The 12212-nt window shown below is 47.6% G+C and overlaps 1 protein-coding gene across 1 annotated transcript in view; it reads right to left on the bottom strand.

Moving 5' to 3' along the window:
• Positions 1 to 5247, bottom strand: part of FAM110B (family with sequence similarity 110 member B) — a 442061-nt gene extending 436814 nt beyond the window's left edge. Inside the window, exon 1 of the mRNA XM_086965772.1 lies at positions 5026 to 5247. The gene's annotated coding sequence lies outside the window, so the exon portion shown is untranslated. The remainder of the gene's footprint in view (positions 1 to 5025) is intronic.
• Between the last annotated feature and the right edge of the window lie 6965 nt (positions 5248 to 12212).

The raw sequence follows: 12212 nt of genomic DNA, 5'->3' as shown, positions 1-12212 counted from the left end.
TCTCCAGCCATGAAACACAATCCAGAGTGCCCGGAGGAGGCGAGATGACAGCGCGAGCGGTAGGCTGTGCTGTCTGAATCATGATACACCGGAGCCTGAGATGACAGCGGCAGGCAGGAGAAACCTGCAAATTACTCAATGCCCACAAGGCACAACGGGGCACAAACAGGTTTTCAGAGACACAGCAGAATTGACTAAGAAAAAAACAGCGCTGCGAGAAAAGGGGGAGAGCTTAGACTGCAGTGTTACAAATAGGCAGACTGGAGAGCCGAACTGTCCAAATCTGTGGCCAGTCTCCCTCTAGAAATGTAACTGAAAGATTCTGTTTATGATCTCTCGAGGGCACAGCTAGAAATACCGCTGACATGGACAGAGTAATAATAATGTGGACACAAGTTCTAAAATTGGACACCCCTTTATACTGAATTTCTATAGTTATCACTCCTTCACTTTCAGAGTCTGAGAGCACTGTTTTGGCCCAGGTGACTTTTAATTGGTATATCTTGGTGCTTTGCATTTACCTTACCTTGTCTCCCTGCCCTACCTCCCTTTACTATAAAACTACTGAGCTGCTCGGAGGATGGATGAAACAAAGCCATGTTGTTGGCCAATGCTCTGCAAAATGTACTGAGTAATTTATGATGTGCTGACCAAGAATGACATTTACAAAAAAAAAAAAAAAAAGTAAAACTCCTGCCAATTGAGCAGCTTCTCCTAGGCCTGTTTAAAAGTAAAAAGTCAGAAAACTTCTCCTGAAAGTTTTCACATTTTAGGAGTCACAAGTATCCTAGGACCTCTCTTGGAAGTTTACAGCAGTTCTAGATTTCCAGGGACATGCATCCCAAGTCAATAATTAGGGAAGCGATTTCCACAATGTAGAAAACATACATTAGTATAACAGGAGGAAATGAACACTTGCAGTTAAACGTTTTTCCCATACTATGAAAAACTTTTCCCTGCCTATAACACTTTTCCCTGGACAAACCATACGATTTTAAGGTGCTTCCTACCCCCTTGAACCCAATAAACACAGGAAATGTACCATATTTCAAAGTGATAAAGGACAGGCAAACTTATTGGCATGTTTTACAAACGTACAGGTTTGTGGATGTTCCATTCATTTTGCAGGGCCATTTCCCCGCTAACCGTGTCAATTTTGTTGCAGTCCACAACTACTATAGAGATTTAAGCCATTGCCATTAAGCTAGGGAATTACGCAAAATACCTATTGTTGGTGATTTAAGAGATACAGACCATCAATGCAAGGGTTACATGTGTGCATAAATGTACTGTTAGGATATACAGATAAGTCCTCATACTCAAATGTAATATTTTAAACAAACCATGTTGGGTTTGAAACATTCATATATCCGCAGACCTACACCATTCCATTAGCAGACACACTCAATTCTGAGTGGCGTAGAGCATCTGAGATTTTGGCCCTCATAAAAGGGTCATTTATGCCAACGAAAATATTTTTGCCAGTAGCCTTCTGGAACAACCCCAGACACAATTTAGCTCTTGATAGGATTATGGCAAAGTTTGGAGAGAAAGAGTTTGTCCTAATTTCCTGTAAAAGGTCCGCTTTCGGTATCATGAACTGCAAATTATATTTGATTATGTGGAAGCACCGCACTAAAGTGTATTTATACATTAGCCAGGATGACAAGTTTTGCTTATTTAACGAGTTCAGACTGTCCCAAAACACCCTGCAGCAGTTCTTATGCAAAACACAATATGCACTCTGTCCTTATGAACCGTACAACCTTCTTCCTCACTACCTGAGGTCATGTTTCCTCTCCACTTCCTGATAGTAGGGTAGCTTCCTCTTGGAAAGTCCTGACCTGAAAACTTAAGCTTTTAAACATGGAAAAGTTCAAAACCGATCCACCCAAAAACCTAGAATCACTTAACAGAACGCGTTGGACCTTGGGATCTGAAACAATATTACCTTGGCACAAATGTCACTGCATTGTTCAGCAATTAAACTGCATTGTCTTGCAGATTGATTTACATGAATTTAGCTATATACCGAGTAAATCCCTTTTTTAATCAGTCCTAGGAACAAGAAGCACAACATAAACCAAAGATCATAAAACACTAAACCATTACTGGAAAACCTCAAACCTGGAAACTGTAAGCGCGATTCTGGAACATAATTTCAAGAATACCGTGACATGGAAAATTCACTTATATTTTGCAACGCACAGAATCGTTCATTCTCAAAAACGTTTCAGGTCCTTCGAGGTACATACAGCAAGCCATTTTGAAGGTAGTGGTTTGCATTTTGTGTAATTATGTGGGTGCATCAGGGCTTTAAGTGGGCCGGGTCTGAGCACCGGCAGTTCTTTTTAAGGGGGCTTCAAAACGGGTCTCTCTCAGGCTCGGTTTTGTGCCCTAATACAGGAGATCAGTTTTTAGGTCTCAGCCTGCAATAGCTGCGCCAGGCGGACACGGACCCCCAGGGCAGCCGGGACTCCCCGGATGTCTGCCGATGCCGCCGGAGGCTCCCCTAAAGCACTGTCTGACTCCTGTCGGGGCTAGCCTCAACACCATCACCGCCCGCCTAGAAGAGCGTCTGCGATGCACGCAGGCCGCGGAGAACGACTGTTGTCTCCCACCCCTGATCCAAGCGTGGCTATCAGCTGAGACCTACGATGAGCTGATTGCAGCCTATACACACAACTCGGAGCCTCCGGAACTGTGAGTACAGCCTTCTCGCTGTCCTGCATGGTGGCCATCACTAACCCTGCTACCATTGCCATGTGCTGCTCACGATCCGCATCTCTGGCCGCCATTTCAGCGTGTGATGCACTGCAGCAGCGCCTGCCAAGAGATGAGCCAGCGCCCAGCAGCAACACCTGCACGCCGGCCATGGGGAGGGCGGACAGTGCCGCCCCAGAGCAAAGCTGGCCGAGGTCCGGTCGCAGAGTGTCTGCATGGGGCTCGGCCCTAGCAGTGCATTCCATGCTATCGTTTTAGCTCATCACTATCATTTCAAAAAGAATCAATCACTTGGGCCTTGGTTTTGCTCCTCATCCCCGCTTGAAGACAGTCAGATGAGGGTTCTATTTGATCACCAGCATCATCATCGAGCTGTATAGTTCTACACATTTCAATCAAAAGTAGTGCTTTTCTAAATCCTATTAAGGATTTTGAGGTTTTGTGGAAGTTTGCGCCAGGAATTTCCAGCGACTCCGGGGCTCTGTGTATGTGTGTGTGGCTCTGTGTGTGTGGCTCTGTGTGTGTGGCTCTGTGTGTGTATGTGGCTCTGTGGCTGTGTGTGTGTGCGTGTGTGTGTGTGTGGCTGTGTGTGTGTGTGTGTGGCTGTGTGTGTGTGTGGCTGTGTGTGTGCGCGGCTCTGTGGGTGTGTGTGGCTCTGTGGGTGTGTGTGGCTCTGTGGGTGTGTGTGGCTCTGTGGCTCTGTGGGTGTGTGTGGCTCTGTGGGTGTGTGTGGCTCTGTGGGTGTGTGTGTGTGTGGTGGCTGTGTGTGTGTGTGTGGGGGCTGTGTGTGTGTGTGGCTCCGTGGGTGTGTGGCTCTGTGGGTGTGTGTGGCTCTGTGGGTGTGTGTGGCTCTGTGGGTGTGTGTGGCTCTGTGGGTGTGTGTGGCTCTGTGGGTGTGTGTGGCTCTGTGGGTGTGTGTGACTATGTGGGTGTGTGTGACTATGTGGGTGTGTGTGTGGCTCTGTGTGCGTGTGGCTCTGTGTGCGTGTGTCTCTGTGTGTGTGTGTGGCTCTGTGTGTGGCTCTGTGCAGCTCTGTGCGTGTGTGTGGCTCTGTGCGTTTGTGTGTGGCTCTGTGCGTTTGTGTGTGGCTCTGTGCGTTTGTGTGTGGCTCTGTGCGTTTGTGTGTGGCTCTGTGCGTTTGTGTGTGCAAATGCAATAGGTCTCGCATTTGCGAGAGATTAAGCTATTGGCATTGTTAATAAAAATGCCATTTATTTATCTGTTTTCCAAACCAACACATAAAAAAAATGTTGTCATTTACAATGCCAATAGCTAACTTTCACAAAGGCGAGACGGTTGCATTGTAAATGCTTGTTTGCCCTGACTGCAGTGACAGCAGGCACATTGATGTGCGCTGCTCACACTGCTCACTTCTCACTAGTGGAGAAGTTATGGCATGACGTCATGCAAGGTGAGCGTAGTAGGGGGGAAGGGAAGTCCTTTAAAGAGTCATTTTCTCTGTGGTTTCCCTTCTCTTTTTGAAACTCAGGAGCAGCACCATTGTTGTGGTGTCACCAGGGCTTCGAGTGAAAGCTTTTTCAATATTATGTACAAGCCATAGTTGCTGCTTATTTATCTTAGGCAACTAACAACCATTGGCAAAGCTAATAGTCCCTACTTGTAGGTATGATGTTACCTGTCGTGTCATATCTGGATGCAATGACAGAAACAACAAAATACAAGTCCGGCGGCACACTATGTATGCTAAGCACCGATTTTTAAGCCACGTCCTTAATTACATTGGTCACGCCCCTTTGCGCGCCCCCCTCCCCGTTTTTTCATCCCACTTAAAGCCCCGGTGTGCTTGGTAACATCTCACCACAATTAATAACAAAAAAAGGCCATTAATCAAAACGACGTGGGATGCGCCTGAAAACCAATCACTACCTCAAACCTCTCCAACATCCATCCAAGCCGTCCTTCCTGCCACCTGAAAGTTTCAATGGGAGAAACGCTGTAAATTGAAGGCAGTTTAAAAATGTCTTGCGAGACGGTCGTGGGAATATATGTCTGTAAGTGACATTTCCTAACCAAGAAGGTTCTGCTTAGGCAGAGGAGCAGCCGTTGCGTTTGCATAGGGCAGCCTGTCGGCTCGATGAGGGGCGACGCTGGGGCTGCTTTGAGGCAAAGCCACCTGAGGCTCGGTCGCGACCAACAGGCACAACTCCACAAGTGGTGAGGGCACAGGCTCTGCCCGGGGACACTGTGCGTGTCTGTCCTATCCCCACCGCTCCCCCCAGGCGCGCAGCCGTGACTCGGGCGCACTCTCACCCACCTTCCCAGAGAGGTCCTTAACTCACCTCCGCGCACAGACGCCCCCCGACCAGGAAGCGAGCGCTGCACACAAAAGGGTCCAGGGAAGTGAAGCCTCCGTTCCGCGCCTGCCGTGGAGCACAGGAGCCCCCTCCCGCGGACTCTGTGATCCTCCTCAGGCTCGGTTACCCCGCCTGCAGGAGGAGGTTCGGCGCAGACAGCTCTGCAGCCGTCGCTGGGAGCCGGGGCCTGTCTCCCCCCTCGTCCCCTCCAGCGGTGCTCCCCGCGGCGGCTTCCCCGGCGCCGGCCTCCGCAGGCTGCAGTGGTTCGCTGGCTGCTCTGTGGGCGGCGCCTGCTGCATTACATCAGGGGACGCTCATGTGGCAGACGGCTCGCGCTGTTGTTGGAGCCCAGCTTTAGTTGGCAGAAAAAAGTGCATATCAACGGAGGCTTCCAGAAAAAAACTTGAAGTGAAACCCGACGACCTGTGGAATGTTTCATTGCAACAGTTTGCAGCTGAAATCCCATAAAATACACAGAAATTAGCATTACGCAGTCGATTGGTTGGTGTGCAGCTGTCTCGTGTGCCAACCGCTTTTCTTTTGTTGCAGGTAGCAATACCGTTATTGTTCAGAAAAAAATGCTATTGCATCCTGCACGCCTATGTAACCATTCCTTGTTTTCATATTCGTTATAACAAGTTATCTCACCGCAGCGGTGACGAACTTACCTCACCGCTGTACTGGAAATGGAAACAAGCATTGGAAATGCAATAGGTCTCGGATTTATTTGAGTTAGCAGTGGCGGCTGGTGACATTTGAGAGCGGCAGGGCGTAAAATTAGTGTGGGAGTGCACCGCAGCGAGCAAGCACAGAGAGCGAGCCAGAACAACTAAAGGGGGATTGGGATTCTGAAAAAAGAGTGAGCAAACTGGGACATCCTAATGATTTTGGGGACCCTGAGCCAAACATATTTAGGGGGGCCCCTGTTAGGAACAGCTTTGAGTATATGGTTGGGAGGTAATTAATCTAGCGTGTTCCCTTGAACTGCTCTGCTCTTTCAAGCTAATCGAATGAAGAAAAACTCCAATCTCCGCCGTTAGGAAGCTGCTGCCTTTTTAGGTCGAGCCTGGGAATACGCATCCGAAGGATGCGGTCCAGGTGGAGAACTATAGCTAGCTGACTCGGGGGAATGAAGGACAAGAAACTGCCACGCGCTTCTCTCCGGCTAGATTCAGCTGCGTGCACGCGCACCCACACTCTTGCATGCGCACATCACAGCCACACGCATACACAGCCACACGCATACACAGGCACACACCCCCCCTGCCCCTGCACCTACACACACACTAGCGCACCTACACGCACACACAGAGACCCCCACACACACACCAGCGCACCTACACACATGCACGCACACATACAAAGACCCCCTCCCCCCGCCGCCGCCGCAATCGCACACATACACAAACACATACACACACACCAGCACCGGACCCCACTCACCGGCTACGCAAGTTTTCTCTTCTCTGGGGCGGCCCCGGGGTGCTCCGTAGCTCACAGGAGACCCGGGCCGCGGGAGGACTCGGCTTCTTTGCTCCATCCCGGCGGGCAGCCAATCATAGCCCAGCAGCAGGCGGGACTTCCTTCTTTCTTCTGGCCCGGCCTACGTCTTCTCTCCTGTTGCCTGGCTTTCTGCCTCAGGGGTCCGCCAATGGCAGCGCGGCCCGAGCAGGGAGGCGGGCACAGCGTTTCCTCTGGAATCCCAGGCCCGTCGGCGGGCACCTATTGCATTGCAAATGCTTGTTGATGTAGGTTTGTAGAGGATCTAATTCTAGCTCTCGGCTTTCGGGGTTTACCAATTAAACTGCAATAGCCTGTGAAGAAAGTGCTGGTGATGCATTAAGATTCCCATCTGATGTTTAAACAGTTTGCCAGTGCACTGCCATGAAAGGGAATCTGTTTTTAAAATGTAAGCAAGGTCAGGAGCAGGCAAGAGCTCCGGGAGTTTACATATTTTACCCCAATAAGGCACGGAGATCAGTATCCACCTGTCCTCCCTACTCTCCTGTTCGTTTACGGGCTTCCCTCCTTCCTGTAATATTACAAACGCACCTCCTCTGCGTTCACAGGGTGCCCTACTCCGTCCTCCTTTACATGTGTACAAGTACTGATTTCCTGTACAGATGCATGTTTGCATTTCCTATATATACTAATGTGCTCTAATCGTAATGATCCACCAGCCTCGCTCGTCACCCTCTATACTTTCATGTGCTTACCACCTCTTCTATACATTCACACGCTTCTCCTCTACTTTTGCAGGCTATGCCCTCTTCTGTATACTTACAGGCAACCCTCCTTATATACCTTGGCACGAGTCTCTTTTCTACTGTACATTTGCAGGCTTTCCTTCTCCCCTGTACACTCACATTCATCCCAACTTAATCCCTCCACTACGTTCCCAGGCCTCTCTTCTATAAATGTATGTATTTCCCCTCCTCTCAAGAACACTCATATGCTTCCGTCTTTGCTGTTACATTAACACGCCTCCCCTCTCTGTCTGTACATTATCGTGCTACTCTTCTGTACATTAACGTTTCCCTTTTCTGCGGTACATACACATGTTGTTCTCATCTCTCCTCCTGTACATTTACATGCTTTGCCCCTTTCCTCTAAAATGTAATTCTTCTCTGTGCATATGTGTATGGATTGGCATTTTATAGCGCAAAGTCAGCTAGGAAACAACGGAGTCCTATACATAACTTCAGGGAATAGGAGACGATGTAAAGGATCTTTTATATCAAATTGGGATTAAACAAATACAATGCACACTTTGTATTTCTTTATTTCGGGGGGAACAGGGAGATTAAGTAATTTGTCCTGAATTGCACAATGTTAAATCAAGCGCCAGGGCTGGAATTCAAACATGGGTTCCCAGGTCCCAAAGTTAGCAGCTGTAGAAGTTAAGTCACAATTCCCTACCGTTATTCCTTTACATCAGGCCTGGATCCAGAATTTTTGAGCTAGGGTGGCCATGAAGAAGAATGGGTGATCCATGAAGATGAACGGCAGTTGCCACAGACTACAGCAAAGCGGTTCGGTTATATATGTAGGTACTGATTTATGTCCAATATTGACACATTTAACACAATAACCAGGACCTAAAAAGCTACATACTTCGCATTCCCTACTGCAAGAATTCCTGCACCAAGGCTGGCGGATAAATAGAGGTGAGAGGGCGCTGCCTGTCAGGACTTTAAGGTGTAGGAGGAGTGCAATAATCCGTATTTGTAATCCATATTTTGTAAATCTCGTACATATCACCCTTAAGGTTTCAAGGCACTGGGGGCTGTCGGGGAGATTAAGTGAGTTATTGCCCAGAGTCACATGGTGCGGAGCTGAGCTGCCGCTGGCACCGGGGATCGAACCGTGAGCCTGCGCTCCGGAGTCAGTCGCTCTGGCCTCTGCGACACACCTCTCCCTCTCCAGCAGCATGTTCATGATTGTAAGCAGTAGAACTGTTACTGCTGCCAAATATGGCCCCTTTGCTCCTTTTATTTAAAAAAAAACCTTTTGCAGCTTTGCACTTTTCAGAGCAATGACATTTAAAACTGTATTGCACTAAGCCCTGTAAATATGTTGCACATCCACTATCTACTTCCATAATAAACTGCTTGCCTTTATTTATCTTTTTTCTACGTACATGTTCACTGAAAAAAACAGGTATGGTTCTGGCTCAAATGCCGAAGACCACTGTAATCTACCAGTTTTGGTTAGCAGGGACGACACGCACACAATAACTCATGCTGTCTACAATTGTCAAAACGGCGATTTGCCAAGAGATCAAAAACAAAGAAATAAGCAATCAAGACACAGCACCACCACATTATCACTCAGCACCACCACATTATCACTCAGCACCACCACTGCACCACTCTGCACCACCACAGCATCATTCAGCACCACCACATTATCACTCAGCACCACCACATTATCACTCAGCACCACCACATTATCACTCAGCATCACCACACTATCACTCAGCACCACCACGGCATCATTCAGCACCACCACAGCACCACTCAGCACCACCACATTATCACTCAGCACCACCACATTATCACTCAACACCACCACAGCACCACTCTGCACCGCCACAACATTATTCAGCACCACCACAGCACCACCCAGCACCACCACAGCACCACCCAGCACCACCACAGCACTACCCAGCACCACCACAGCACTACCCAGCACCACCACAGCACCACTCAGCACCACCACAGCACCACTCAGCACAACCACAGCATCGCTCAGCGCAACCACAGCATCGCTCAGCGCAACCACAGCATCACTTGGCGCAACCACAGCATCACTCAGCGCAACAACAGCATCACTCAGTGCAACCACAGCATCACTCAGCACCACCACAGCATCACTGGTTCAAATACGTTCTCTCAATGTTTCAAGCTTTATTACAAATGTCACAAAAAGATGTTAATATTTCACTTCTGTTCTTGGATTTTGGTCACAATAAAATACACTGATCATAATCTTCACAAAAGTTATTTACAAAAGTTTAAGCTATTGCCATTATAAATTACAATCACTTTTATTTAAGTATTAATTATTTAAAAAAAATTAAAACACATTGTTATTTGTAATATCAATACATCTAAGTCACGTAAATACAAAACATGTTGCATTACAAATGCTATAGGTGTCACATTTGCGAAAGTTATAACTATTGGCATTGTAAATGACAAAGCTATTAATTTAGCTATTTTCAAAAACAACACATAAATAAAAAAAATGTCATTTACAAGACCAATAGCTCAAACTTTCATAATGCGAGACCTATTGCATTGCAAATGCTTGTTCATGTATGGCGTGGGATTTCGCAGACATTGGTGTACCCTCTTAGGTCTCCATGCCTTCATTCACAGACATTTGCAAGGGATAGCAGTGAAGCAGTTGTTTTTGCGACCTCGTGTGACACTTTGCAACCCAACTAGTCTGTACATAAGTTACATTGCAAAATAAACAACAGGTCGCAAAACAGTCAGTGTGCAAAAAACAGAGATAACTTTGCAACCTGACCTTAGTACGTGAGACCCTTAGTTATTTCAATAGTACCTTTGCAGCCTGTCAGAGGACAGATTTTACAAAGACCCCTTTGGAATGTCAATGTTACCGATCTCAGAAAGTGTAAAGGCTAAATCAGCCCTACGTGGATCCAGCCTAGCAACCTCAAAGTAACACAGTGATATCAGCAGCCAGCGTTTATTTCATAAGAATGCATTCTGCTCATTCGGTTGAAACGCACCCTGTCACGTTTTTAGCAATTGAACAAATAAACTACGGTTACAGATTTAATAAAATGTACATGTTCACAACACATATTTGAAGGTTATTATGAATAATATGCTATTTTTTATTTGGCACATATTCTGTAGTTTACAATGACTGAGCAAAGCGACTGCTTCGGCGGGAGTCGCAAAATATGTATGCATCATCTGTAACACGGACGATAAGGCCACCAGGTGGGGTAATACATATGCAGCATGTATATTTGACACTGACGCTGACGGTATATTCAGTGTACAGAACTCATTAGGCACAACTCTCAGCACTGTTGTGCGCACCTCACAGTTCGACGCCCCCAACTTTTTAAGCATTTGCCTCCTCAACAATACCTTCATTCGTGATTCACATATATCCATTCCCTCATACACAGAATTTCACCAACGCCACGATTTGGAAAGACGTCACGTCTCGAAACATAACCATCTGCAGTTGAGCAGCGGTGGACAACTTAACACCACACATGAAAGGAAAGCAACAGATAATGCCCTTTGGCACATTCATCTGTACCCATAAAGCCCGCACTCATCCATAACCACATACGGGTAATGTCCAATATACTCAATCAATCAAGTGGCATAATCACAATCGAGTGCAGCAATACATTTCCCTCAGAATATTGTCACAGTCTAAAAATCACAGGACAAAAGTAATTGTAAAACTTAACTTACCTTCCAGCTTTTAAGTTGGTTCCGAGACTCCCGACTCCGTCCCGCCGTCTGCCTTTCGAATTCCCAGGGTGCTGCTCGTCAACAGGAAGGCTGCAGGCAGCCTCTCTCCCCTCCACCGCGGCATCTTTGATTAGTGCGGTCGGCGGCCCCAACCGCGTCATTTCTCTCTGTATGCTGCAGCATACAGAGAACAGGGAGAGTGGGAGGTGTTACTCGAGGGCAGGGGGGAGCGGCTTGCTCACTGTTGTTAATACTGTCTGTTTGGGCAGCCAGGCTGACAGTATTAACAACAGTGGGCAAGCCGCTCCCCCTGCTCTCGAGTAACACCACCCACTCTCTCAACCAGGATCTTCTGCTTTCTCGCCGTGCGAGAAGGCAGAAACAAATGGTAGTTATTACGGTAATAACTACCATTTGTTTCTGCCTTCTCGCACGGCAAGAAAGCAGTGGCCCCCATGGACGAGCCGCCACTGAGTTAGAGCTAATGGCATTGAAAATGGCAAAGTCTTTTAGCCATGTGTTATGGAGTGTATGCATGTGGTGTGTAGTGGAATTATGTGGGTTGGATTGGAATTGTAGCAATGGTGGCATGCTGTGCTTTAGATGAATATGTTTAAAAGTAAAGTTCACCATACTGCAATTGCTACAATAGTTAATTGTGGATGCGTTAACAATTGATGTGTGCACTGATGGCTGGTGGTGTGTGTGCCTGTAGAAATTGTGCACTAATGGCTGGTGGTGTGTGTGCCTGGTAGAAGCGTGCACTGCTGGCTGGTGGTGTGTGCCTGGTGGAAGCCTGCACTAACGGCTGGTGGTGTTTGTGCCAGGTGAAAGGGTGCACTGACGGCTGGTGGTGTTTGTGCCCGGTGAATGCGTGCACTGACGGTGTGGTTGTGTGTGTGGTTGCGTGTGTGGTGGTGTGGTTGTGTGTGTGGTTGCGTGTGTGGTGGTGAGTGTGTAGTGGTGAGTGTGTAGTGGTGGTGTGTAGTGGGTGTGTGGTGGTGTGTGTGTGGTGTGTGTGTCACACTGCACACCCTGCACACTCACACACGCCATAAGAGAGTAGCAGATCAACACACGAGAAGAGAAGAGAACAGGGAGTTAAAGAAGGTAGTGTGGTGGAAGAGAGCAGCAGATCAGCACAGGAGAAGAGGACAGGGAGTTAAAGAAGGAGGCGGGTGGAAGATAACAGCAGATCAG

The sequence above is a fragment of the Lissotriton vulgaris genome, chromosome 4_1 (genome assembly GCF_964263255.1).
Source record: "Lissotriton vulgaris chromosome 4_1, aLisVul1.2, whole genome shotgun sequence".
NCBI lineage: Eukaryota > Metazoa > Chordata > Amphibia > Caudata > Salamandridae > Lissotriton > Lissotriton vulgaris.
The sequence above is the reverse complement of the archived record's forward strand: the minus strand, read 5'-3'. Positions and strand labels throughout refer to the sequence as shown.